At 47.8% G+C, this 27,125-nt stretch overlaps 2 long non-coding RNA genes across 2 annotated transcripts in view; one reads left to right on the top strand and one right to left on the bottom strand.

Annotated features, from left to right (window-relative positions):
- Positions 1-27,125, top strand: part of LOC125752153 (uncharacterized) — a 63,903-nt gene that overhangs the window by 723 nt on the left and 36,055 nt on the right. The window lies entirely within an intron of this gene.
- Positions 21,357-26,568, bottom strand: LOC112649850 (uncharacterized). The gene is made up of 3 exons (XR_004803832.2): positions 26,497-26,568; positions 25,527-25,808; positions 21,357-21,838 (listed from the first exon to the last, which is right to left on the bottom strand). It is a non-coding gene; the product is annotated as an uncharacterized LOC112649850 (long non-coding RNA).

Here is a 27,125-nt window from a genome sequence, read left to right as displayed (position 1 = left end):
ACTGATGCTAATGCCAACGACGAGGACATTGACAATAGTAATATTAGCAACAGTGACTAACAAACCAGATGTTGGCTGACTAAGGCAGATGTCTATTGGCTTGGGCTCTGGCCTCCTTGGCTTACCTCTTAGAGCATGTTTCTCAGGCTGACAGCCCATCAGTAAGGCTTACTGACAGCTTACCCAGCACTGGGCAGGGCTCCTGACCTGCTGGAGGTCACAGCATGGTGGGGAGACAGGCTTCCGCACAGGTTGGGATGAGTGTTGTGGAAGGGAGCACCACCTTAGCCTTAGTGGGAGGATGGCAGAAGGGGAACCCCTCAGCTGGATGCTGAGGCTGAGAGTCATGAGCATGTGCACCGGCCTTCAGGAGAGGGTGACACTGAGGGTTGGCTGGGGGGCACCTGCGTAGAGGCCTCCCCTCCTTGGATGCAGTCATACCCCTGGAACTGAGCCTAGCTCCTCAAAGCAGCTGGGTGGCAACAGTTTTTTTAAAAATCAGAGAAACGATTACAGTTTGGCCCAGATTCCCAATGCAGAGGGCACAGCAAGGCATTTGCATGAAGGCCTTGGAGGGTCTGGAGCTCTCTGCTGTCATTTGTGGCTCTCCTTTTAATCACTATTTATTTTTAAATATCTGTCTAATGTATAATACAAGCTTAGGCTCTTGAGGCCTTCGTCTCCTCTTTCAGCTCTGTTTCTGAAATCCCATTTATGGAGGACAAATAGCTTTTGGGTACAAGAGTCTTTGCCTCTTCAAAGAGGCAGTTAGTGGGCTGTTCTCTCCTGACTGTCTATCTGCGGTTAGGGCAACAAAGTGAGATTATTTTAATTCCATTTAAACTCTCTGGAGGTCTGGCTGTCGAGGGAGGCAGCTGCTGTCTTTGTTGGCTTGTTTTCCTCCTAAGCGGTGTGTTTCTTAGGGTTGGGGCAGGGAGGGTAAGGAGATGGCACCAGCAGGGGGTCTGTCTCTGCCTCTTGGCCCCCATCAAGGGAGCTGGGCCTAGCATTTCTCTGAACTTCAAAGAATCTCTCAGCAGGATCTTTGTGGTAATGACTCAGGAGGTTATGTTTACAGAGTTTGAGTATTTGTGCATGTGAGTGCCCCAGGCCATGTGCTTGGCTGGATTTGTTAAAAAGCACACTCATTCTGTGGGTCACACTTAGTGGAGTACCAACTGGACCAGTCATTGGCCATACAGTGGGGTAGTAAATCCTAGGATGGGGGAAATATGGGGTATAGGTTGAGCTCTGAGGAGAGGTACCTGACCAGGTCAGGGAAGGCTCCCTGGAGGAAGTGGTACCTAGACTGAGCTCTGAAGGATGAGTCGAGGTTGTCTTGCTGATACTTTCTTCCTCCAGCAGAGAAGCATGGGGCATAAAGTCTGTCATGGGCTGATCTGCTACCTTGAGAGAAATGTTCTAAGGTGGGGATGTGCCCAGACCCATGCTGCTCAAAGAACTGTGAAGGGACAGTGAGGGGCTGCTGGCCTCAGAGTCTGCCTGGTGATGGGGTTGTCTCAGGCTGGTGGGGTGGGGGGTGACAGTGATCCTTATACTTAGATCCTTGGGACTAATTAGGAGACAAAATAGTTTGGGAACAAATGGTAGGTATCTCCCAGCAAGGAGGACTCAACCAAAAGGTGATATAGGGGGGCCTTCAGGGACCTCAAACTGTCTCTCCTGTGAGAACCCTCATCGGGGGATCATTGGCTGTGATGACGGGTCTCAGATTTGTAGCCAGGAGTGGGCTTGCTTCCTGGCTGGGGTTCGGAGGACTTCTGGGCACTTTCTCAGATGTGGAGATTGTGAAGCTCTGTGGGGTATGACGAGATAGTCCCTTGGCTTGGTGTCTGGAAGCCCCTGAGACACTGGTAGCAGGTTCACTGGCCCCTGGGAGAGCCAGGCCCTTGAGCCATGCGTGCAGCTGGGCCAGGCACTATGCCCTTTAGTGCCCCAAAGGGGGAGCCAGGGCCAAGCGGTTGGCCCACATGGTTCTGTTAGCGTGGCAGCTAACAAGTATTGGAAAGCTCAGGTCCTGGCTTAGGGATTTGTTGGGTTATATTGTCAGGTCTCTTAGCTTGGCTTTGCCTGTTTCTTCTTTAGTTTTAAAATCTTAAAATGTTGGTAACTGAGAGCGTATGTGCCATTCAGTGGTTTGCCAGGCGTAGGCTGGTATTTCAAATTTTGTGCCCCCAATGTACCCTGAACTCTGCAAAGTATCCCCCCATCCCCATCTCTCCCAGGTCCCTATTGGGCCTCAGAGATTCAGGATACAGAATAACCACCAGGGCCTGCCTTGCTGGTGACTTCTCAAAGCACTGGAAAAAGTCAGAGCAAAGGATGTGAAGATGAACCTAGCAGCAAGCACCTCAGAATAGCTCCTATGACAGCTTGGGATGGGTGGGCAGCACTAATTTTATCTGCCAGCATTTCCTCGATTCACATTGACAGCAAAAGGCCAGATCCTTCCTTCCTGGTGGTTTTGGAGTGGAGGTAGAGCTGCTACCTGCCTATCCAGCCCCCAGGCCACTCTGTGTGAGGGTAGAGATGCCCCTGTTAGAGCCCCTTGGAGGGCTCATGCCCTACCCTGGGTTGCTGGGCATTATTGCATGAAGATTCTCACCAGTTTTATGTTTTGCAGGGAAGTGAAAAGCTTCAGATCATCTTTTAGATGTTGTTGGCAAGCAGTAGAGCTGAGGTTCCTAGTCTGGACTTTCACTGCATTTAGCAAGTGTTTGATATTTCGCCACTGCAGTTGGACTAGATGTTGGGGAGAGGGTGGGCTGTGGTGCAGTGGGTGGTGGGAGGGGAAGGATCTCGAGAGAAGACCACAGCCCCGCTGGACAGGAGTGTGGTAATGACACTGACACCAACATTAGGGTCTGGAGCAGGTTGCAGAAAGGCTGACCCTGTGGGTCGTGCTCGCTGGAGCAAGCATCCCAGTCTGAATTTGGGGCCTCCAGCCAGTGTGGGACTGGGGGGTGTCCCAAACCCAGGCAGACTCCTCCCTGGTGGACTTGGCCACTGACAGCTGCCATGACCAGTAGACAAGAATTGATTAGCCAGAAAGTGCTGGAGGAAATCCACATTTTTCTTCTTAGTGATCAGGTCTTGGTCTCACTTATATTTTCTGTAAGATGAGCATCCAATGGGAAGAGAAATATGGTGGCACTCAAGCCTGTTTCCTCAGCCCAGGCATTAATAATTCACCCCCCTTTTTCTGTGTCTACACAGAGCTTCACCATATGACCTTGGTCATTCTTTAAAGGTGGCTTGGTCTTTCCTTTTGGGGATGGTGTTGAAGACCTCATTCTGTCTCTCCTTGATGGGGGAGGGACAGCCCTCCCCTAAATGTCATGACTCGGTGTCCTCAAGCAGGAAGGGTCTTTTTGGTCACCCTCCTGCCTTTGCCTTCCCTTGTAACATTTGGGCCCATGGGGTTGGCAATCCCTGGCCCCATGGATGTGCAGGGCCAGGCTGTCTGATGACCTTTTACGTTTTATAAACGAGGAGGCTGAGGCTCAGAGAAGAAAAGGAACTTGCCAGAGGTCACCCAGCCGGTGGGTGATGGAAGAGGGTGTTGAGCTCAAGGGTGTGATTCCAGAGGCTGCACTCTTAACCATTGTGCTATGCAGAACCCTTTAGGAGCTCAGAGGGAGGCAGGCAGCCCAGCCAAGGGCTGAGCGTGAAGGAGAGAAAGAGGCATCACCGGAAGCCTCCTTGCGCTCTGTTCTGGTTATCAATAACAAACCACCCACACTCCATGCTGTAAAACTACAGTCATCTTCTATTATCATCTTTCCTGGTTCTTGGGGGTGGACTGGGCTCATTTGTGGGTTCTTGTTCTGGGCCTCCCGTGTGGTTGGTTGCCTATGGCAGGTGGTGGCTGGTGGGGAGTCAATGCCTGGAAGGCTGCCTCACTTACCTGGCTGGTGTTGGAGGTTTTCCTACCAGCCAGGATGTCAGTGGAGACAGTGGCCTGTCTCCACAACCAGGGCTGTCCCACGCTTGGCAGCTGCATGGAGAGAAGGGTGGACCCGAGAAAGTCAGGTCGAGATGCATTGTCTTTTCTGATTTAGCCTGGGGAGCAAGTGAGCATCACTTCTGCTGGACTGTCTTCACTGGGTGTGAGTCGCTAAGACCAGGGAGGGGGGTATGTGTTCCCGCCTCTTCATGGTTGGGGGTGTGGGGGGTATTGAAGAATTTGCAGAGGGTTTCCCGTAAACCCAGGATGAGACCATGACTGGAAGGATCAGTAAGAAGGTGAGCAGAACAGGAGGGAAAGAGGGAAGGTGTCCCTGGCTGAGGGCAACATGAGAGCAAAGGTTTGGGAGGGATATGGGAGGGTGGAGGGGTGGAGAAGCCCCGGAGGGTGGACGCATCTGTGCAGGGGCGCTGGGAGGCTACAGCAGCAGAGTGGGTGTTAGCTGGAAGGGGGGGCCGCTCACGGCTGGCTGTTGTGGTTCAGTGCTCATGGGTCTATTTCCATATAGACCTCACCCTTAAAACAGAGCCGGTTTGGTGAATTCCTACCTGGGCCTTGAAAACACCGGGAGGCAGAGCAGGGCCCATTCCTTAGGCCTCAGGGCCCCTGGGCAGCAGCTCCAGGCTGGGAGGTTCACAGAGGCAGATCCCCTGCTGAGTCCCTGCGTTGGTGGTGCCTTGGGGGTCTGCGTGTGCTTTGCTCCCCCACTTCTGGTGTGGTCCTCCCTCCCACCCCTAGCTGGGTGTCCAGAACCAGTATGAGGGAATAGCCCAGTGGGCAATGGGGTTTGCTTTAACTGGGGGAGGGCAGATGAAAGGGAGGGGAGCTTCTGAGAAGCTGAAAATCACACCCTCTGGGTTGGCTGTGAATCCCTGCCGTTCAGACAAGAGTCTGCTCTGCACTGTGCTCACCCGTGAGGGGCTGCTCCTGTGCTCCTCCCTCCCTTGCACGTTTCTCAGTGCCAGAGCCAGATGCTTACGGACCTGCTTCTCCATTTGGCCAGGAGTGGAGGCTTGGGCTTAGGGAAGAGCTAGCAGCCCTCCAGGGCATGTAGGAGAAGGGGAGTGGGTACCGACCCATTGTCTATACACAGAGGCAGGTGTGTGTGTGTGGGGGGGGACTGCACCGCCTGGTGTAATGCCCTCTCCTTGTGTGTAAGTGGAATTTGTAAACATGCTGGACAGCACTCCAGTGATGATGTTACATGGTGTGATTCTCTGAAGCAGCAGACTGGAGACAGTGTTTCCTATGGGCTCTGAAGGGGTAAGCTGCCCTTTGGTGGAGAGGGCCAGGTGGCTAGGACCTGAAGGCAACCCTGGCACATGATCCCTAGTTGATAGCCAGGAAGGAAATGGGGATGTCAGTCCCGATGTGCAAGGCACTGAGTTCTGCCAACAACCTGGATGAGTTTGGAAATGGATTTTCCCCCAGTCAGGCCTCCAGCTAGGATACATCCCAGCTGACAGGTTGATCTTGGCCTCTTGAGATGCTAAGCTGAGATTTCAGACTCTCAGAAGTTCCTAGACTTCTGACCTCCAGAAGTGTGAGGTCATTGGTAGGTATTGTTTAACTGCCAAGTCTGTGGTCCTTTGTTACCCATTAGCAGAAAACAAATACAGCAGGCAAAGCTCATGTCTGGGTTGTGGGTGGCATCTGGGCCCTGGGCAGTGAGGGTTTGCAGGGAGGGGCTGTGGCTCAGGTGTGAGGTGCACTGTGGCCACGGTAGCTGGGTTCCGGTGGCCAGTTCTGGACCACTAGGCCTCATGGATCACTTCCCGCAGAGCCCCCAGTCACATGACAATCCACTTTTTATGGCCTGGTATAGCCACATTTTATTGTCGAATTAGTAGGAATAACAGCAGCATTTTAGTGGCTGATTGGGAGCCGTATATTAGCCATCGTATTAATAAGTGCACAGTGACAGGAGACCAGAGAGAGTGAGGAAATGAGACATGGTATTTATCCCCAGTGAAAAATCTTTTTTATTATTAAAGACACTGGGTTAACTGAGGATAGATTTAATGCCTGCCAGTAATTTTATTGGATAATCAGCAACCCAGGGTCCCCACCGCAGCCTGAGCTCTGGAACCCTCATCTAGGGCCATTGGATTCTTTGGAGGAACCATAGGGCTGGGAAGTGGCAAATGTGGGCACTTGCCTGGGATTTCCTCCTGGGTCTGGAGGGGGGCAGGCAGAACCTTCTCCAGGAGCATCTAGCACTAATCCTGAGGTTCGCATGTGAGACAGGGCAAGTCCCTCATCTATTTGGAGATGAGCAACATCAGGTCAGTGCAAGTTCTGCGGGCTCTGAAGAGAGGGGTCGCAGAGAGGCATCAGAACAGGTGCAGGCCTACCCTTGACACCAAGGGGAGCCGCCTGGCAGAGGACCATGCAACTGGAGGGTCTCATGTTCTGGGGACAGCCAGCTTCCGTATGTCACCTTGTTTCTCTGGTGGCTAGCTATGTCTGGTGCTCATGGCCCAGCCCTGGAGAGGATAGGTGTGCCTGGCTCTGGCTGGAGGAGACTCATAGCCAAGGCCCCGGGAGGGAGGAGCTTGGGCTGTGGCCATTCCAGTGTCTATTTCGGTAGAGCCTGCATTCTGGAAAGAGGACTGCACTGAAGAACCCTGCAAGCTCTAGGCCTTGGAACACCAGAGAGGAGGGGTAGGGGATAGAGTATGGGGCAGGAGGGAGAGGCGCAGCATCTGGAGCTGCCAGTAGCTGGAGTCCCAGCCAGGTCTGCTTCCTATAAATACCTAAGCTCCCTCACTGCTTCTCTATGGCTCTCCTCTGAGGATGCGGCCTTTCTGTCCTCTAGGGCTTCTCAGGTACCCTCATCTGACCCTCTCTTTGTACCTTCTACCATCCACCCTTGCTCCTGCCATAGACTCTGGGAGGTAGAAGACACCTGGTGGCAGCTGAGGGGCTCTTGTGGCACAGGGAGTACGGCATAAGAGAAAGAACATGAGCTTTGGTGCACAAATGCTGTCGGTTTGTACCCCACCCTGTGCTGTGCTGGCTGGGTGACATTGACCCCAGGTGCAGTGATTCACCCTGAGTCTTACTATCCTCTGCTGCCAGAGACCACCACCACCTCTATCTCTCAGGGAGTGGTTGTGAGTATGAAAACAGAGAATGAACATCTGTTAAGGGCTTTGTAGACTCTCTGGCACATAGTAGATGCTCAGTATCAAGAATGTTATTTCTAGAAGGACTTAGACTCTTGTATTCTCAGGGGGAACTTCCTGGCCCATATTGAGGTTAGTTTGCTAACTTGTTCATTCTTCAAGTGTGTGGTTCTGGGGGTGGGTGATACAATGTGTGGCAGGTAGCAGGTGCTCTGTGAGTATTTATTGAGTGGATGGCTATAGAGATTATAGACCAAGTTCCCCCTCTTGGGGAATTCAGTCTGCGGGGGTGTGGTGGTACTTGTGAGTGGAGATATTCTCTGGTTTTCCTCAAGCTGGTTGATCTCACTTTGGTGTCCAGTGCCAAGGAAGCCTTGATGATGTCTCTATTGCTGTGAGCCAGAGAAATTGCCTCGTTCCTCTGTAGCCTGACATTCTTTTGACAAGAGATCTCAGGGAGAGGTGACTGTGACTGTATCCTGTTTGGAAGTGCAGACCTCAGCCCAGTGGCGGGGGTAGGTGGAAGCTTCAGACAGACAGCATTGGCTTTGCCTCCTGTGGGTACTAGGAGCTCTCCACTCCCACTGCCACCCAACCATGCAGTTTCCCTGCTTCTGTCAAGCCCAGAACAGATATGAAACAGCACAGCCAGTGCTCAGTTGGGAGTGGAGAGGTGAGCAGTCATCCCTGGGAAATCCTCCTGTGCTGCTCTGGTGGTCTTACACAGGGTTTCTGGGGGTGGCCGGGTTGGGGGGCTTCCAAGAAGGATAGGATCTGGTTCACTTCCCCTGGTGCTTCAGTTCCTTTTGGAGTTCAGATCCTTGCCTCTGGATTGTGTCCCCCGATCTCAAATCCTGTGTAGACTGCTGGCCTGGCAGTGTTCTGGCTTGAATAGCCAGCCTTGGAAGTAGTCCATAAAACAAAGATTGGCCTGCTGCCTGCTGCCCTAAAATTCAAGAGAGCAGATCGAAAAGTGAATGCCTGTAGCTTGCTGGGCCTGTGAGCACGTGGAGGGCGTCTCAAGGGTCCAGGAGCTGGCAGCCTCTGGGGGCCTTCACTTTCAAAGGTTAACAGTGCAGAGACCAGCAAGTGTCCAGGACCCTGTGATGGTTTAGCAGTTCTAGAGCCGAGGACTGGAAAATTTGTGTGATTGTTTATTGCCTCCATTTTTTATTATCAGCAAAACTTTAATTACAGCTCTCACTAAACCTACTACCTTCTGCCAGCGTTTACAAGGCAATAAATTTCCCCTTCTCTCCTAACACAATCTGAACCTCCAATAGGGAAGTGCATATGCACTGGAAGATATTGATTCCCCAAAGAAATTATAACAGCATTTGTTCTCAAGTAAACACACAGAGAGACTATTATAACACTGGGGAAGAGTCGATTGTCTTTGCTTTATTAAACAACTCAGCTCTCGATTGGAAGCACATCTAAATTATCAAGAGATTGGGAGAACAGATAGACAGTGATGACTGGAATGAACCTTCGAGTGGGAGGACTCTACTGCAGAGGTGAGCAGGCTTTGTCTCTTTCTCCTTCCTCCCTCATCAAACCCATTTGCTCCTCCCCCCCTTTGCCTCTGCAGTCCTTTAGCCCTGAAGGGGCATTGATCGTGGCTCTCAGCTAGGGAGTGGGCAGCTCACTACAAGCTGGCAGAAATGAAGCTTGCACAAGGCCTGCCAACTGGCTAATGGCCCCATGTGTATTGGCAGACAGTAAACATGAGCCTTTTAAAAACTTCTTGTTGTGTTACTGGCAGGTGGAAAAGGTTGATGCATTCATCAGCCTAATTTGGAAAATGGTACACGGCCCATCTTCTTGCTTCCCAACACCCAGAAATGCATCCCACTGAGCAAAAGAGTGATCAGCCATGACCTCGTTCCCACTGGGCAATTTGAGACAGAATATTTTATTATAAACAACTTGGTTCTATGGTCCCACAAGAGCAGAGATGAGACCAGAAGTCTGCAGATGTTTTATACAATGTTGATATGTTCTACATAATGTTTATGGCGGTGTTAATTGGCATCTTGCTAATAAAAAGATAACTTCCCTCAAATCCATTTTCCATGATTAAACAAATTCATGAAATGAAGGTGAAACAAATATCTTTGCTGCAGGACTTTTCAGAGGCTGTATGTTAATACACATTAAGACCCTGGAAGCAGGGGGAATAATTTGTACATACAGTTCTTTGTATTTTTTTAAACAGAATTCGTATTATGTAGGATGAGAGTTTTTACAGAGTAGTCTCTGGGAAGTACTGAGCTGAGGAAATAATGCAAAGGTAGGATAGGTCATGGAGAAGTGGTTTGGATTTTCTTTTCTGTTGTTGGGTTGGAGAAATGAGCCTTCGGAGTGAGTCTGAGTGGGTAGCAGCAGAGTCAGACTAGGTCAGTTAGAATGGCCAAAGTCTTGCCAAAATGGTGCGTGCACTCTCCCAGGGCCTCTGAGATTTGCTCAGTACTGATGTGAAAAGTGCTCCCTCTCTGGAAGATGGCAGACCTCAGCCCAGTGGCAGGGGTAGAAATGATAGATAATACAGAAAAGGACCAAAGGAAAAGCTCCAAAGCAGGGATGTCTTTCACCGAAGCACAGTCATGGCAGTCTTATCTTAATTAAAGATTACTCTAAGTTAATAGAGGAGGGAATTTCTCTGTTTAGAAATGATTTTCTAGCTTCTTTTAGACCAACCCGCTATCAAGAACAGTTGGGAAGTTGTGGTAGGTTATATTTTCCAGATGGCCATGTCCACGTCTCTTCCATACTACATGCTCATGCTTCTTGTGTCTTCTTATGACATGGCATTGACACTCTTGCATTGAGAGGTAGAGTTTATATCCCTTCCCCTTAAATGTGATTGGACCTTTGTAATATCCTGGGTCAAGAGCATGTGGTAGAAGGGAAGCTGCATGACTTCTGAGACTATGTCATAAAAGCTTACACCTGCCTCTCCTTTTCTGTCCTGGGATACATGCTTTGGGAACCCTGAGCTGACTCGCAAGAAGTCTAATCTGAAGCCTCCATGCTGTAGCAGTCACATGGCAAGATTACGTGAGATAATGAGAGATGCCTCAGGGGCCGCATGTCCAACTGCTTTAGTCTTTCCAAACAAGATACCACACATCTGAGTGATGGAGCCTTTGAGATGACCCTAGCCAAAGCTGCCATGTCACTGCAGCCTTATCAGAGACCCCAGGCCAGAATCTCTCAGTTGAAATGTTTCTGAATTCCTGACCATAGTAACTGAAAGATATAAGTGATTGCTCTGGTTTGAAACCACTGAGTTTTGGGGAAATTTGTTTATGCAGTCATAATTACTAGAATATAGTTCCATAGAATTCATACAACATGTGGAAAGATTTGGAAAGCTATAAGAACAACAAAAGCTTGGGATCCCTGGGTGGCGCAGCGGTTTGGCGCCTGCCTTCAGCCCAGGGCATGATCCCAGAGACCCGGGATCGAATCCCACGTCGGGCTCCCGGTGCATGGAGCCTGCTTCTCCCTCTGCCTGTGTCTCTGCCTCTCTCTCTCTCTCTGTGTGTGACTATCATAAATAAATAAAAATTAAAAAAAAAAAAGATTTAAAGAACAACAAAAGCTTGGCTTAAGAGGGGCCTATATTCTGGAAAGAAGGGAAACCCAAAGAGGAGAGCCAGATCTTTGGTGCCACTTTTACTCTCAGGTTGGTTGCCCCCTGAGAGGCAGCACAGGTGGTGGTTACTAAATGGTTGAGAAAGCTGAGTGTAGCTTTTAGCATTTTAATGGGTTTGTGGGGGAAGATTGGGGTTCAGGTCTTGCCAATTAAGAAGGGCCCTGGTAAGCTCCCCAGACTTTCAGCTACGACTTCTAATAGTGTAGTTGAACCTGAAATAGACTAACCTTCAGACAAGCTGAGGCCTGACTTTTATTCCATTTACAAATTTTTAATTTTTTATTATTTTTTAAAGATTTAATTTATATGGGGGTGGGGAGAGCGCACAAGACAGCGTTCATGTGTGCATAAGCATGAGGAGGGGCAGAAGGAAAGGGAGATGGCACCAACTAGGGAGCAGAGGCAGTGCTCAACCCTGAATTCATGGCCTGAGCCAAAGTCAGGACTTAATTGACTGAACCACCCTGGTGCCCCTGAAACCTGCCTTTTAAATCAGCTTAGCCACTGACTGGGTTAAGGTCATCTGTCCCTACTGAGTTTGTCATCCGAAGCAAAAATGAATCTTCTTTTGAGCAAGGCAACATGATCTGGAAACTCATATTATCTCTACACTATCTGGAATTCACCAAAAAATAACTCGGCATATATAAGACAAGAACTGACTAAAAACTGAGGGAAAATGTAGGATAGAATAGACTGGAAAGGAGTCTGGCAACTGAAATGATCAGATGTGGACTTTAAACTACCTGTGATTAATACACTCAGGAATTTGAATGACCACGTAGAGAATTCCTCCCAAGAATTGGAAACTGTAAAATAATCACATAAATTTGGGAACTGTGAAACCAATAACTGAGACTTCAACAGAGGGATTTAAGTGAATATTAGATACAGTGGTAGAGCAGATTGGTGAACTGGAAGAAAGATGGGTAGAAAATTTCCAGTTTGAATGATGGGAAAAAATGATAGAAAATACAGAAAAGACTCTAGGAGATATGGGACATGATGAAATGGTCTGACATTTGTAATTGGAGTCCCAGAAAGAGGAGTGCGGGGGTGGGGGGCACAATATTTGAAAAGATAATGGCCAAGAATTTGTCCACACTGACAAAAATATCAAGCCACAGACTCAAGAAGCATTATGAATCCTAGATAGAGTAAATTAAAAGGCGTCTATGTAGGCACATCACAGTGAAACTACCAGAAATGAAAAAGGAAATCTTGAAGTATTCAGAGGGACAAAGGACAAAGTACCTTCTAAGTGCAACACTGAACCTGATACTGGTTTCCAAGGAAAGAATGGAAACTTGAAGGCAGTAAAATATTATTCATGGTGAAAGGAAATTACCTCTGTGTAGTCAGCTCGGGCTGCTATAATAAAATACTGCAGACAGGGTGGCTTAAACAACAGACATTTATTTCTCACAGTTCTGGTGACTGGGAAGTCCAAGATCCAAATGCTGGTAAATTTGGTTTCTGGTTAGGACTTTTCATAGCTTGCAGATGGCTACCTTCTTGCTGTGTCCTACCATGGTGGAAAGAGAAGGAGTCCTGGTGTTTTTTCCTTCCCTTAGAAAGACATTAATTATGGGACATCTGGGTGGCTCAGCAGTTGAGCGTCTGCCTTTGGCTCAGGTCATGATCCCAGGATCCTGGGATTGAGTCTCTCATTGGGTTCCCTGCAGAGAGCCTGAGCCTGCTTCTCCCTTTGCTTATGTCTTTGCCTCTCTTTGTGTCTCTCATGAATAAATAAATAAAATCTTTAAAAAAAGACAGGCACTAATTATGTCATGGGGGCCATGACCTCATCTAAACCTAATGGTCTCCCTAAGATCCCACCTCCAGATATCATCACACTGGATATTTATATCACACTGTAGGTATTAATATCACATGTATTAAAAATGTGTCCCTGGTCATCATGGAGTCCTGGGCTCCAGATGTTCCCACCTGCTTCATCCAGGCAATGTCTTCTTGCAGAGAGTGATGCTATGGACCATGGCGGTGGTTATTTCTTTTTTGAAGGTCAGGGGCTGGTTTAGGTGATTTTATTTAGTACTGAGAGCAAATCTGCCTGAACCATCTGGATCCTTCTCAACTCATTTCTTTATTTTTTTAAACGTTGTTTTTTAAAATTACTTTTACATAAATAATTTATGTTAGAGAAAAATCAGAAAAAAGTGATAAGCAAGAAGAAAAAGGATCACTCATAATCCTTCCCTTAGAGATAATTTTTATTGTATTTCCTTCTAGTCTTTTCCCTATTTTTCCAAACAAGCTCTAACTATGTATTATTTGGTGGCTCACTTTTAAAAAACTTTCAGTTGTATCAAAAATACATTTTAAAGTCAATAGACATAGATTATATGTTTTAATTTTTAGTGCAATTTAATGTTTTTCCCCCTAATTCCACAATAATATGGAAAATACAAAAAAAGGATAATTAGGAAAATGAAAGTCTCTAGAGATTACTACTACTTCTGGTGAAAATTTCCAGTGTGTTTTCCATGTATGGATATAATTTTTACCTTTCTCCCCCTAAATAGAATTAGGCTCATATTCTGCAAGGTAGCATTACTTTTCATGGCTTAATTATCAAAAGAAACTTTAACTTGAAAAAAGTATTCCATTGTATCAGTGTGCCATCTGTTATTTATACAGTTCCTTACTTTTGGTCATTTACTTGTTTCTAATTTTTTCTTTTTTGCTATTGGAAACAATCCTACATTAATCAGTTGTGTCATTGATATCTTGTGATACTTACCCAGTTTTTTCCTAGAAAAAAAAATTTCACTTGCTTGGTCCAAGAGCATGCCCATATTTGTGTTTTTCAATTTACATTGCCACATTGTCTTTCAGGAAAGCCATGCCACCTGACAGGTCTACCCACACCGGTCTCTTTACTCCCTCCCTATTCTTACCACTATGGACCATGATTCTCCTTACGAGTCTTTATAAAGTTAGTAGATGGCATATGGTATATTGATCTTTAAATCTGTATACTTTGATCTCTAGTGATATTGAACATTTTCTTATATATTCATTGTCTGTTGGTGTTTTTTTTTTTTTTTGCTAATTTCTTGGACATTGTAGACCAATTTTGTGGGCTTTAATATAGGGATATTTGACTTCTTTAGGTGAAGGCTGTTATCAAAATTCTAGATTGGGTTTTGTGCACAGTTCTTTTCTATTTTGTTTGTTAGATCCAAAAGGTTTTGTTTTAAATTATGCTTGAAATTACATCTAGTTTTATAATATCTGAATTGAAAGAGCTCATAGAGGACATTTATTCCATGTGCCAGTTTTATCGATGGAAAAACTGGGACCCAGAGAGGACAAAAGACATGCTCATAGTCACATGGCATACCTCTCTGTCTCTATCTGCTGCTTTCTTTCTCAATCATGTATTATTAAAATTTGATGCTTGGAATGATTCATTTTGTCTGGAAACATCTGCTATTCCCCACCTGTCACTTGGTCTATAGATGGAAATATTGGGTATGAGGCTAAGATTCTCAAACTGTCAATCTCACTGAACAGGACAGAATAGGAGAAAGTCTAGTTTGAAATTGAATCTCCTTGAAAACAAAGTGACTCTAAAAATCCATTGTGATTCTAAATAGACTTGGGAGATGTCAAGTTTCAGCATATTTGGGATTTGCTTTAATGAACAGATTAAAATCATTTATGCATAGTTTATAATTTTAATGAAAATAAGTACTATAAAGTATGTTTAAAGTATATTTGAAAAGTCATTTTTCTTAGTAATACTTTCATATTGTCTACTTAATCAATTAGGAAAATACTTTGTAGATAGTTTCAGAAAGGATGGGTTAGGTTTGCTGCAGTAACAAATACCCAGCAATATCAATGGCTAAAACAATAGGAGTATATTTCTTGTTCACTCTGTATGTCTAGAGGAAACTGATCATAGGCACTCATAGGCTTGGGCTGATAGAGGCTCCATCTCCACACATTTCTATGTTCGTCTTGGGACGAGAAGTGGGTACAGCAAATCACTTGCTGATTTTTGCAAGGCAGGGTTTGGCCAACCATGGCTTCTAGGTCACGCCTGTTTTTATACATTCTGCAGTGTAGGAATATATTTTATATTTTCAAATGGTTAAAAAATCAGAATAGTATTTTATGATATACACAAATTATATGAAATCCAAATTTCATTGTCCATAAATAAAGTTTTATTGGAACATAGCCACACCCATTTGATTACATAGCAATGGCTGCTTTCCTGGTACAACAGCAGATGTGAGTAGTTTTGACAGTTACCAGATGATCCACAAAGCCTAAACTCTATACTACATGGCTTTTTGTGGGAGAAGTTTGCTAACCGTTGTTTTAAAGCCTCTACCCAAAATTCATGCTATTCATGCTCATGTTTCATTGGCCCAAACACATCCCATGGCCTTGCCTGACTTCAGAAGAGATGAAGAGTTGCATGTAAGGAGGAGAACTGGAAATATTTGGTGAAAGGCACCAACAACTACCCCACAGACAGAGGGAAGGTAAGCTTCTCCCTGGCATCGTGCTGAGATTTTACCAATTCTTAATTAATTGAATCTGAACTAGAGATAATTTACTCCAAATGTCTGTCAAAAGCCTGAATTGCCTGTGTTTGTGCAGGCCTAGCCCTCCCTCAGAATGACTGCAATTGATCTGTGATTATTCTCATAACTGCAATTTACAGCTTGATAACAACAGCTAGAGAAATTTATAAGCAACCCAATGAGCACTTTTAAGAAAAAAATCAATTCCAGTTCTCCGGAGTACAAGGGGACATTTAATACTGTAAATTGTCTGAGCTCAGCTAGAAAGGGAAAAAAAGAAAAGCATTTATTTTCTTATTCACCGCCTCCTTTAGAGTTAGTGTTTTTGACCCTTATCTGGGAATGTGATTTTCCCAAACAATGCAGGAGGGGAACTGTACGGGCAGGCACTTCTTCCTGAGACAGCATGAGCCCACTCCACCAGCTTCAGATAAGCCCCCGTTAAGTCTGTAAATGCTAAGTAAACTGTTAAGTAAATGAGAAATGTGGGTAATTTCCAAAAGCGATCTCTGAGCTGCTGGATTTAGATATCTCCTTCCCTGCCATGAGATGCGGACACATGGTTAGTGCTTCTCCCTGGAGTTCCATGGTCACTGACACAGGTGTATTTCCACCGTAAGCAAGCAGCTGGGGTGTGCCCTCCCCAGGCCACTTTCTGCCTCTCAGACACGACAGACAGTGAGTCCGAGCACCCTGCCTGGTGGTGCCAGAGCAGCTGAGACCACTGAGTCAGCCTCTCTCATTCTGGCTGCCTGAGAATATTTTCTCCGTGTCCTCCCTCCTACAAATGACAATTCCTTTCTTTTTAAAAATCTCCTCAAAGCTCTTGTGCTTTTGCAAACCACAATTATTCGTAATGAATCATCCCCAGAGGGCACGTCTTCATGAAGTCTTGCCTACTTCCTTATGGTTGTGGCAACTGAGTAATCAGAGGATATAAGAGCCCTTCTTTCCCTGCCATAAAATACGTTTATAGAGATATAATTAGCAATGGTATTATCTTCATTTGGACTTAGCCATGCTAAATGTCCTACAAGAGTTGTTTACGAGGTGATATGAATGGTAATGGTATTAATAACACTATTAGCCAGAAGTATCAATATTTCCCACCACTTACTGCCTCCTAATGAGGTTGCGTGTGGAGTTCTGGGACAGGAATGAGCTAGTAGATTTATAGAAAGTTGTAAGGAAGCACTTAAGAGTCATTAAAAGGAATTTGGTGACTTCAAAGTGTAGGGCCCTTGTCCCTCTTTGAGTTAGGAGCGTGGGGCAGGTCTCCGTGTGCACAGATCCTGGTGGCCCTGGACCCACAGATGCTCTGTGCTACCTCTAGGTCTTTGCTGGTACCTTCTCCTGTCTGTGATTCCTGCCCACTGGCTCATCCAGACGCACCCATCACCCATCCACAGGGCCTGGTTCTTTTGCTACCTCCTCTGGAAGCACTCAGAGCACTTCTGGGGCACTTCAGGATTTTTCTGCCCTCTCTCATGTGCTATCTTGTCTTTCCAGCAAGACTGTGGGGTCTTTGAGATGGGGGCCCTGTTTTTCATTTCTGTATCTTTTACAGGACCGGGGGAGAAACAGCCTCCTCTGAGGTCCCAGCCCCATTAATGTTCAGCACTCTGATGGGTCCTGACACCTCCTAGATGTCCCTGCAGTTGTAAGGGTGGAGGTGGGGGGGGCCCTCCGGTGACATGTAGACTAGCTGGCCATTTTACAGTGGGGAGACTGAGGCTCAGACAGGTGATCAGTTTTGCCGGGGTCCCACATGGGGAGGGGCATTGTGGGGAGGAGTTTCAGTTCCCAGGCCCAGCTTTTGAATGGGTGGATGGGAGTGGAGAGGTGTCCCCGAAGAGGACCTTCCAGGCCAGGGGTGGCTCAGCCAGGTCCCAGCACCCCAAATGTTCACCCATATGAGAAGGACTCCTGCAGAGGGTGGCAGAGCAATGCAGAGGACAGCGTGCTGGGACTAGAGGCAGGAGGCCAGCATTAGGTGCTCGCTCTGACTCTTTCAAGCCTCAGTTTCCTCTTCAGGGAAGTAGGGACGATTTTCTGTCTGCTGGTCTCCCTCTTGTTCATTGGGATTGCATGGTAGGCTTGGTGAGAGGTTGCTTTGTGCTTCTGTGCTCCCCTCCATCCCTGATGAGGATGGTGACAGAGGTAGGACGTGAGAGCAGAGAGCAGGGTCCCCTTCCCAAGGTCCTGTCCATTTGGTGGAGCAGAGTGTCACATGGCCAACTCATCTGAGACTGACTCTGACCTACCCTCCTGATTCACGGTCAAGAAGCCTGCTGAGTCTAACTCATCACCATGCTGCTTTGGCTCCCCACCCCTGGCCCCCAAGCCTTGACCCCAATGTAGTCATGTAGGCCCGACCACAAGATGAATACTGTCAGCTGCTATGACCATCTCATCAGCCCTTCTGTCCCACAGAAGTGGGTGGACGCTTTTGATCTTACCACTGGTGCCGCCTTTTGGGGGCTGTCATGCCAGGAAATTCTTTGGAAGATGTCTGAGGGCAGAGCTGGGCTAAGCCTTTGTTTCCATCCAGGCAACCTGGGCCAAGACCAGTGTGTCCTCTGCCCCTCAGAGAGGGTGCCAGTCTTATCCAAGGCCTCCCCGAGAGCCTTGAATCAGGGTGGATTCCTGGACTTCAGACCCAGAGGTTCTTCTTATTACAAAGATGAATGATGCCAGTGACAGAGGGACCATGGCTGTGAAGGGGGCGGAAAGATGATGGGGCCCCTCCAGAGCAGACTCTGGGACAGGGTGTCTGGAAAGGCCTTCTTCCTCCAGTCTGGCAGCACAGCCCTGGAATGGCTTCTTAGGGGAGACCAGACTTTGTGCAAAGAGTAACCATGAGGATCTTCCATCATTCCCCAAGGCTGGACCTTGGGAAGCAGCAGTTTGGGCTCCTTTCTACTACTCCGGGGTCAGCAGGGACAGCAGAACCACTAGACCCTGTCTCCACCTCCTTTGACAGCACCAAAGAGTATCCGTCAGCTTGTGAACTCCTGAGCATTGGCAACTGTGTCAGATCCCTCCCCAGACTCACCTTGGTGACACGGTAGGTGCCAGGTCAACGAAAGAGTGAGGGTGGCACTCAGAAGAGGGGATTACGGTTTGGTCTTTTGTACCATCAACAACCAAGCAATGCTTGAGTCTTTTCTCAGCGCAAAGTAAAAATTCCCTTGGAGTCTCACCTGAGGGGATTGCACCTTTCTGAGGTCCCAGGTGGGCGGTTTGTGAGGGGAGCGGGCTTGAGAAGCTCTTCTGCTCTCCACTCTCCCTTTGCTGTCAGGGCAGCCTGTCCCTTGTATATGGCTCCTCTTAGCCCGCTCAGATCCTATTATGCCAACATAAATTGAGTTACAGCATCAAAAGCTCTTTGTTTAGTGAACCAAGCACTTTGTATTAGTTACTACATTTGTCTTGTTATTTTGCGTCATCTTTGCTGGAAGCCTGCATGAGTGTCCTCGAGGAGAAAACTGTACAGACTAAGTGATTTGTGAAATCTATTTGGTTCTTTTGGTTATTCTTAAATGGGATAAACAGCAGCGCTGGGGCTCCAGTGTTTGCAGGGGGGGTAGAACTGAGTGTCCAGTGGTTGGTGTGGGGAGGACCATGGTGCCCACGGTCCCCCCATACACAGTTGGCTGAGTTTCCCCTATAATATAATTAGGCATCATCTGTTACAAACAGTTCGCTCCTGCGGAATGGATGCGGTGATATGAGAGTTATTAAAATTGCCAATTCTTCGCATTTGTGCAGTTTAAGGAATAGCAGTTTTTCACATTGTAAAAATAATATGATGCACATTACAGAAAATTTGGAAAATGGAGACAAAGCACAAGGAAAAACAAATCCCAAATCCCAACACAGGGGGTGAGGCACTAACATTTCAGGGTGTAGCCTTCGAGAGATGCTGTCAGGTGTGTGTGTGTGCACGGGCAGGGGTGAGTGTGAATCTGCACCCGGTGCCCACTGGGGGTTCCCTATGGGACAGGGATTGGGACTGACTAGCCCCCTGCTTCCCTTGATGGCTATCACCCTGGAAGTGCCATGCTGTTCCGAGCCTCTTGGCAGCTCCCCGCTGTCCAGGGTGTTGGGATGGACACTGGTGTGCCCCCGTGTGGCCGACCTCTCAGGCTTTGAGGTGAATTGTGATCCTTGAGACCTGCAGGACCCTTGGTTGTGTCTGTGTCCTGCTCTGCCCTTTGCCACCCCTGGATCACTGAGGATGACCTCCTCCTGCGGGAGGATGGCTCCAGGGAGGTGTGTGACCAGCCTTGCATGCAGGGTTCAGAATTTGGGGTGGGGTGGGATAGGAGAAACCCAGGGCTTTGTAGGTCTGTTCATCTCGTGGAAGATAATAATGCCAGAGAAGGTCTATAAACTCATTTATCTTCCTCCTGGCTTTAAGAAAAACCTGACTTTTGTTTTACTAGCCACTCGCAAGTGATGCTCAAGAATCTCTGTCTCCGTGCTGATATATAAGAGCGTATTTGCTCAGTGTCCACTTTCCATTTTCCTAGAGAAATCAATCCTCCTTGTCAGAAACACATAGTTCTGAGACTCTACCTGTGTCAATATGAGCTGTGCTCAGGGACAGCATGAGGGAGGCAGGTGCTTGTGGAGGAGGGCACCACACTCCCTGCTCAATATTCTTTGACCTCTGAGCTCACCCTGACTTTGCTCAGTCGATTGTCCCCCCTGCCGTCAGGAAGGCCTGCCCTTGAACATGGCTGAGCGATTCATTACCTGTCAGAGGCAGCCAGGTGTGTGCACACATGGCTGCGCTGGGGGCTTGTTTAGTTGGCTTAGTAATTAAAAGCAAACAAAGCTGGGATGGAGACCTATTGGTGTTGCTGGGGGCTCTGAGGCAGAAACATACGGGCGGGCAGCCAGGTTCCGGAGCCCAGCAAGATGAGGTGTCAGGAGAGGTGACAGAGTGCTGGGACCTCGGAGTGGGGGAGCAAATGGCTCCATTGTGGGCCATCTTGCAGGACACATGAAGCTCTCCATCCCCATCTGGGCCTGGAGTGGGACTGTCCCTGGGCATGTAGTCAGGCCTTCTGTGGTGAGAGAGAAGGAGGGCAAGGCCTGTTCTCAGATCACTGCCCTGCTGGGCCCTTTATTGAACTCAAACTGGGTGTTGGTGACATCTTAAGAAAGGATTGAATTTTGGTTATTAAGTAGATGGCAGAGGTGGGATTCAAACTCTGAGCTTTGTGATCCCAACGCCAGTCTCTTGTTGGTTTTTCCATGGGTGAGCTGTGTTGTGGGTTGAATGGGTGCCCCCCCCCCCCAAAGTTATGCCCACATACCTGGAACCTGTTTGGAAAAAGTGTCTTTGCAGATGTAATTAATGAAGGATCTTGAGATGGGGTGACTATTCTACATTACTCCAGTGAGCTCTAATGTCAGTGACAAGTGTCCTTCTAAGAGAAAGGCTGAGGGAGAGTTGGGACAGATGAAGAAGACACAGACGAGAGAAGAGGAGGCAGTGTGACCATAGAGGCAGAGACAGAAGTGATGTGGCCCAAGTCAGGGAACACGGAGCCACCAGAGGCCAGAAGGGGCAAAGAGCAGATTCTCCCTTAGAGCCCCATGGGGAGTAAGGCCCCGCCGGGTAACAGACTTCTGGGGCCCGGTGCTGAGAGACTGCACTCCTGTTGTTGGAACCCACTCAGTTTGTGCCGATTGGTTATGGCAGTTCCAGGACCCTCATACAGGTGGCTCGGTTCATGTTAGAAGCTGGAGTTTTTCAGCTCCTTTGTAATCCTAAAGGCATCTTTTTTTGGATATCACAGGCAGTCCTGTCCAGGGTGTGGCCTAGATGTGGAATCATGTCTCCAGGCCTCTGAGGACATCCGTGACAGCACGAACTGCCACAGTTTCAGTGTCCTTCTCGTGTACCCTGGAGTCCCTAGCCCCACAGCACAGCGAAAGCTGACCTGATGTTGCATATATGTTTTATGAATGGATTTTGCTCAGCTCTGGGGTTGCTTATTTCTTGCCCACAGGCAACAGCAGGAACTTGGTGCTGTTTGGGCCTTTTGCCCCAGAGAGGCCCACTCCCCCTCGAGCTCCACTGGCAGGTGACCTCACAGGGAGGTTATAAATAGCAGCCAGGGATGGCTTCTGAGTGCCTCCAAGTGGAAGCACAATCACTTGCTGACAGTTTGGTGCAGGGGGAGACAGCGGGATGCTGGGGGCCGTCGCTTCTCCTCTGCTCTGACGGTAATCAGAAGAGGCAGATGTCTCCGACAGCTGGGGCTAATGGGCTGTCAGACAGGGCCGGACCAGCCTGGGACATCCTTCGTGCTCCTTGGCCCTGGTCCAGGCCAGACTGAGGGAAATCAGGCATGGGCCCGCCGAGGGAGGCTGAGGACCTGCTTGCAGAGGCTGTGCCCCTTCTGCTGTCTGCTGAAGCCTCTCTGGGAGTTGGGGGGGGGGGTCTGCTCCATCCATCCTCGACAGTTTTATTTTTCATCTGTGGGAAATGGTCATTTGAATTATTGATGAGAGATTAAAACTAAGCTAATTCAGTTCAATTTCTCCAATAGGCAAAACTATTTATAATTAACCTAGAAGCAAAGGTCAGTGCAGTAGTAAATGGCTGTGGTGGCAGGAGGAATTCAAATGAGAATCTAGTTTGTGCTAAGGTGGAATTTCTGCAGGGACCAGCTTGAGAAGTGCTTTGAAATGAATTCATGATTCAAGACCAAAGAGTGGTACCACCTGAGAGACCTTCTTCTCAGCCTTGGGACATTTTGAGCAAAGGATGCTCTGGGCTTGTTTCTTCAATATGTAGCCCGGAAAAGGGAGCAGAGCTAGTGGCCTCTGGGACATGTGACTTCCAAAGCAGCACAGAAGCGGGGAAATTGGGAGACCTGAGGTCTGGTTTGGCTGCCTCTGAGTCCCTGCGTGCGTTCATCCTCTCTGTCCATGAAATGAGAAGGTGGGACTAGCACACTGGGCCCCTCTGTCTCGCCCTCCACTGACTCTTGCCCTGTAGTTGTAATGAGTGATTCTAGGGCTGACAGGGGAGGGCTGACTGATGGGTGGACTGCTCCTCTGTTCTCAGACACTCAGTGTCCCTTGAAGTTGGGGATTTGTCTTTGGTGTGGGTCCTGGACTGATGTACCACTGCAGCCTCGACAGGTAAAAGGACTCTGCAGTCTGTAAGGGAGTACAGTGGTTAGTTTGTCTATGCCTGGGCCCACCCAGTCCCTTGCCTCCAGTGTCTCCCTGTGTGCTTTAGGTGGGAGAAGCTGAGCTTGGCTAGTTTGGCAGTGAGCATCTGGGTGAGGGGCTGGCATATAAGCGGGGACTTCCAGCATGTCCTAGAGAGGCACAGGGCCTTTTGTGCCTCAAGTCTTTGACTTCTTCTCTGATGGAGCTGAGCCAAGTATCACCTCTTGTTTAATGCTGGGAATTATTATTATTATTTTTTTAAGAGCGATCACATGTGTGAGCAGTGTTGGGCAAGGAAGGGCAGAAGGAGAAGGAGAGAGAGAATCTCCAGCAGATTCCATGCCCAGCATGGAGCTCCACATGGGGCTCTATCTCAGGACCCTGAGATCATGACCTGAAATCAAAAGTCAGACGCTTAACCGATTGAGCCACACTGGTACCCCTAGTATTGGGAAAATGTATTTGAATAGTTATCACCAAACTCTGGGAGTGACTTTCAAACATCCATCTAGCAGCAAAACCATTACAAAATGAAACCTTATGAGGAAATGTAATAAGTCAGACAAGAAAAGGGGTCTCCCCCTGCTTGGCAGTGGGGACGCTGTGGACCTACCCTGGAGGCGCTTCCTACCCCAGGGGCAGGCTGCCCTCTGAGGGACCAGGAGGACTTCTCCCACCCCAATCCAGGAGAGGCATGCTGACCTTGGTCAGAACCCCCCCCCCCCCAAAGATAAGATCAGCCTCCTCACTTTGTAGCAGATGGGTCTGAGACCCAGAGGGGGTATGTGGACTGGCCTGCAGGTGCCGTGGGCTGCTGGCCAAGCAGGGCTCTCCTGGCTTCCAGCTTGGTGGAGGGAAGTAGGGAGCTGTCTTCTGACTCCACACCACCTCTCTGGTTGCTGTTCTCAGCCCTAGTGGGATTTGGGTCTGATTCCCGACAACCCAGTCTCCGGTAAGGTCTCCCAATGGTGCCAACATTTGGCCTTTCTCTGGAAGGGTTAAGTATGTGCTTTTTTCTTTTCTTTTTCTGGCTTCTTTTTAGGTGGACTTCAAATTTGTAGGCCCCAAGAAAGGGTGCTAATGTGCTAATGTAAGCTGAAGGAATGCAGCACTATTTCTTAAAGATGGGATCCACATTCTTTTTGAAATAACGCCTTCCCGAGGCAGCATGTCTGTGTTTCTTCGGCGGTCCTTGGGGCGCAGATGCCTGCAGCCCCCCTGCTTTGTGGTGGCCCCGTGGGTTTCACACATCTCCTTCCTCATCTCCTGAGACTCCTGCAGTTTTAAAGTCAGCTCTCACCTCTCCTCATGAGGAAATAACGCTGCAGCTGTTTGTGACCTCCGATTTTAATTGGATCTGAGAGCGGTTTTTGAACGAATGAATGAAGTTCCTGGGCTCTAAGAACAAGCTCTGTTAGTAATGAGCTGAAACTATTACATTAATTTCCTAAGGACCTCGTCCTTCCTCTGCTCAGATTGTTGCAGACACTGGTCAATGCTGCATATAAATTGAGGTCTCAAAAGGCTAAATTAACAATTAATCGGCAGCATCTCTCAGCCCCTCAAAATGGAAATAGTCCCTCAATTATAAGAGGAAATCTACCTTCAGGGACCTCTTGTTATTGAAGATGTGTACCCTGGACACACCGGGGGAGGCTGCACTGACCTCTTGTTTATAAGGGTCTAAAGGGGCGAGGAGTGTTCATACATCAAAGACATCGTTCTTAGCGTTTTGTCACATCAGCTTTTGCGTCTCTTTGTGTTAACGCCGAGTCTGGGTGGAAATTCGTCTCTGTCACTCGAGGGCACCAGAAAAGTGTACGGGCGGCCCCCACGGTCACTTGCCTTCACTCTCTCCTTCACCATGCCGCTCAGACTCCTGACGCCCTGCCTTTTGTGATCCTCCCCCTGCACCACACCCCCCCACCCCCAGATTCCTGGCTGGTCTCCTTGCCTCCAGAATCTTGCTCCCCATGCTTTGTTGGTACGTGGCCTGTAATGATCTTGAGCCAGAGTCCTCAGTGGCTCCCCACTGCCCCAGGGAAGAGGAAGGAGCTTTTCCCTGTGGCTTCCACACCCCATCTGATGCCACCTTGCACTTCCCCCACAGGACCCTCACCCCTCTCCCCATAGGTGCTCAGCTGCCCTCTTGGGCTGGCTCTTCATAGCACCCACACCCCCACCCCTTGGCTAGTTCCTGCTGCAGAGCTTTTGCTCCCACTGTTCTGTGGTGGCCCATATTATTTATTGTACAAACTAGGGTCATTTTGACGATGAAAGGTGACACTAACTAATTATGCCAGGACAATGGACATAAGTTGGATGGTCCAAGGAAACCAGGACAGGCTGTCACCTGAGCTGTGTCTTCCCCTTCTTCTTTTCACTTTTCATCTCCTTTTCTTCTACCTCCTCCCACTAAGATAAGCTCAGGTCTTCTTCCGTCCTTGATGGCTCATTTTAAGGAAGCTTCTCTTGGTAGTTTGAGTTTCCAGGTCGTAAATGTGAGGCTACATGCCAGAGGCCCTTTGTTCTCCTCAGCACTGCACATATTGTCTGAGTATCTCCCAGGAGGTGAGTGGTGGGACCCAGATTAGGAGCATGGATTTTGCAGCAGGAAGGGTCCTCTCCTGTTAGTACCAAGGGCTGAGCCACAGGTATGAGCACAGAATGTTATTCAGTTAGGTGTGTTTATACACATATGTATCGTGGTCATTTGTCATTCTTTTTGGCTTTCTAGTATCTGAACCTCCCTATTCTTAGGGGCATTTCCAACTTTTAAGGCAGAGACTCTCTTACTATATGCAGTTGAAGAGGGGCTCCTGGGTGGCTCAGTGGTTGAGCATCTGCCTTTGGCTCGGGGCATGATCCCAGGGTCCTGAGATCGAGTCCTGCATCAGGACTCTCTCTGCCTCTCTCTCTCTCTGTGGGCCTCATGAATAAATAAATAAAATCTTTATATACAGTTGAAGATGCCAGGTACTCACTTTTTGGTTTTCCTTGCAACCAGGGTGCAGGAAGAGACCATCTGGATGGACTCGAGTCTGGTAAGAGTGCCAGCCACGACAGGGAGCAATGGTCTTGATAGTGGCAGCCCCTCATACTGGGCATTGGTGGCAGCTCCAGCAAGGTGATTGCATCTGGCACTGAGTCACTGGTGGTGGATTTTGGGGACGAGTTGTGGAGCAGATGTGAAGATCTGTTCCTGGTAGTGTTCTCCAAGGCTGGTTCTCTGGTCTTCCCAAAGATGGTGGGAGCTGTTTAGCATTCTTTATTATAAAAAATGTTAACCATAAACAAAGTTAGAAAATAATCACATAATAAGCCTGAGCCTCTACCTACCCACTGGGTAGATTCAACAATTATTAAATTTTGTTCCTCCCCTCTTTTTTTTCTATTGCTCCTCCCCACTTTCTGTATCTCTTTCTACCTAAAGAATTTTAGTATCTCATTCCTAATACTTCAGCATGAATTTACAAAAGTTAAGACTTAAAAAAAAAAATATAACTTGGGAGATGCCTGGGTGGCTCAGTGGTTGAGCGTCTGCCTTTAGCTCAGGGCGTGATCCCTACTCAGAGGATCGAGTCCCACATCAGGCTCCCTGTGGAGAGCCTGCTTCTCCCTCTGCCTGTGTCTCTGCCTCTCTCTGTGTGTCTCTCATGAATAAATATATAAAATATTTTAGAAAATCTTAAAAAATGCATATAACTTGGCAATTTTCATCTTCCCTTAGCAAGATTAACGGTAATTCCTTAATCCCACCTCCTTTCCAGTCTGTATTCCTCTGATTGTCTCAAGATGCCTTTTTATAGTTGTGTTTAAGTCTGGATCCACCCAGTGTCCACACTGCACCTATAGTTTTTCTGTCTCAGAGGTCTCTTTCACTGTAGAATCATGTCATGTTGCTGACTTGTTTTGCCAAAGAAACCAGGCCGGTTGACCTGTAGAAGTTCTCACCTCTGGATTCGTTTGATTACTTCCTGGTCATGGTATCTCTACTCGTTCCTCTGTCCCTGGCCCTTCCTGTAAAGAAGAAATTGTTCTAGAGACTTGGTTAAATTTTTTTTTTGTGAATTCTCCAAAGTTTGACAATTGCCTATAACATAGTTGATATTCAACTTTTAGACAGAAGCATTAAAACAAGTTTTCAGGGATGCCTGGGTGGCTCAGTGGTTGAGCGTCTGCCTTCGGCTCAGGGTGTGATCCTGGGATTCCAGGATCGAGTCCTACATCAGGCTCCCCGCAGGGGACCTGCTTCTTCCTCTGCCTGTGTCTCTGCCTTTCTCTCTGTGTTTCTCATGAATAAATAAATAAAATCTTAAAAAAAAATCAAACAAGTTTTCAGAAAACAAAGCTTTCAGATAAAACCAGTGGCTTCTCTTCTAAGCTTCCTGCAGATCTTAAACTTCACCAATTCCTGCCCTATTCTGAATATAGCACCTTTTTGTTGGAACACACTATATATTTGTAAAACACATTGCTTTGTTCTCTAACAAGTTGAGAAATCCCTGCTGAGCAAGAAGGAGATATGATGTGTCTTGGTTTTTCCTCATCCCCAGCCCAGGGATGACCACAGAGTTGGTGGA

Source organism: Canis lupus, chromosome 11 (assembly GCF_003254725.2).
Source record: "Canis lupus dingo isolate Sandy chromosome 11, ASM325472v2, whole genome shotgun sequence".
NCBI lineage: Eukaryota > Metazoa > Chordata > Mammalia > Carnivora > Canidae > Canis > Canis lupus.
This window is presented reverse-complemented; position numbering and strand designations above follow the sequence as displayed.